Here is a 1,904-nt window from a genome sequence, read left to right on the forward strand (position 1 = left end):
TAACTTCAAAAAATTTAAATAAAAAGTTAATAGTTATCGATAAAATGTAACTAAATAAAGTTAAAAAGTTAAGAGTCTAAAATGTAACTAAGTTAACTTAAAATTATTTAACTTTTCAACTTTTTAACTTAACTTTTAGCTTCTTAACTTGGCACTACCCAACCCTGCCAAATTGTCTTTTGTAAGGCAATAGCAATCAGCAGAAAAATGCTTATCAATAGTTAACATGAAAAAATTAAAACACAGTTTTTTAAATTGTTTGTAATGATAACCAGTAGTTGGTAAAGGTCCATAAGTATATTCTAGCTCATACAATACGAAATTGTTAGTTACAAGACAACATCAAACTTTTATTTTAAACAAATGTACATAACCGAACTTTTATTTATGCAACTGTCGAAAACAATCGATTCTAGAGTTTTCCATCTCTAAGGACCGATTTCACCAATTTTCCTTAGGGCCACTTTCACCAAGCTCAGTTAACCTAACCAGCCTAATAACTGTAATGAAATAGAAAGAGATAGAAATAGTTCTATCTCTTTCTATTTCATTATAATTACTAGGCTGGTTAAGTAAACTATGGTGAAAGAGGCCCTTAATCGACCGATTAAGTTAATCGGTAATAAGGTAATAAGGTGATCTAAAATAATGTTATAATGCCACAGTAATATTTTAAGTTGACTCTAAAAATGACCTAATGAAAACGTACCACAGACGTTTCGAGATTGACGTTACCCAGGTAGCAAGCTACGTCATTTTGATGTCATTTTGACGTCAGCTTGCTACCAGGGTATTATTACGTCAGAATATTCACGTCTTTTAAACGTCAATTATTGGGTGCATAACGTTTGTGACCAATAATCACCATTTATCGACGTGAATATCACGTGATGTTGCTGCCTGGGTACATCTGTATTGTATACGTATGTATAGGATACCCAGGCCGCGGTCCGATTCACGATCACAGTTCTATCAGTGCTTACGACATTAATGATCGGTCCGAAACAAATAGCGTGCTAAAGTTTTTCTATTTTGGACCGGTCGTAAGCACAATTTATAAGTTAGAAAACGTAACCTGATGAAAGGCAAATGGAAAGCGTATGTATATATGGTTCGCATAATAGAAGAAATAATATCAAGAATATGAGTAAATATTAAATACTAGAAAAAGAAAAAATTAGGAATAGAGATTAAACGTAACGCACAATAAATACAATTAATAAAATATGGTTCACAAAATATGTATAATATGTCTCATATCCTATTTGTATCTATTAAGCATTTACACGTTCATTTCCTTTAATTTTTTATTTCTAATATTTAATATTTATTCCTATATTTGGGAAGTTCTTAATCTTTTCTATTATATGCAGGACTTATATTATAACCTAAAAAGATAGATATCTCACTCGACGACCCTAACGCAGCAACGACCGTCTTGTCGTGTTCAGCTTGCCCTTTCTTTCTGAAATGTTCGAAACCGTTTTTTTTCCCGCATTTCTGACGTCATGTAATCATGACGCTCACGGTGCCTCACCTTTCATCTAGGGGCACTCTAAGCACCGTGAGTGCTATGTAACTATGACGTCACTGTGTTCACACTGGCGCTGCAAGCACGAAATGGACCAACCATAAGCAACCGTGAGCGCACTAATCACGCTATAAGCGTGAATCGGATCGCGGCCCCAGTAAACAAGGTGACGTCAAAGTGACGTCAAACTTTGGTCACAGAATGACAAAAAATGACCAATGTACGGCTGTGTTCCAAAATTGTTTGTCAGCGCTGCGAGCATGTCGTCATAAGTGCATACTACCAATAGTGTTCCAATTTCATAAGCATGCTTTTCATGCAAACGCAGCTTTCATTTTGGAACGATATTTTCAGTGCTGTCAGCATATAGCGA

The sequence above is a fragment of the Trachymyrmex cornetzi genome, unplaced genomic scaffold, assembly GCF_001594075.2.
Source record: "Trachymyrmex cornetzi isolate Tcor2-1 unplaced genomic scaffold, Tcor1.1 scaffold840, whole genome shotgun sequence".
NCBI lineage: Eukaryota > Metazoa > Arthropoda > Insecta > Hymenoptera > Formicidae > Trachymyrmex > Trachymyrmex cornetzi.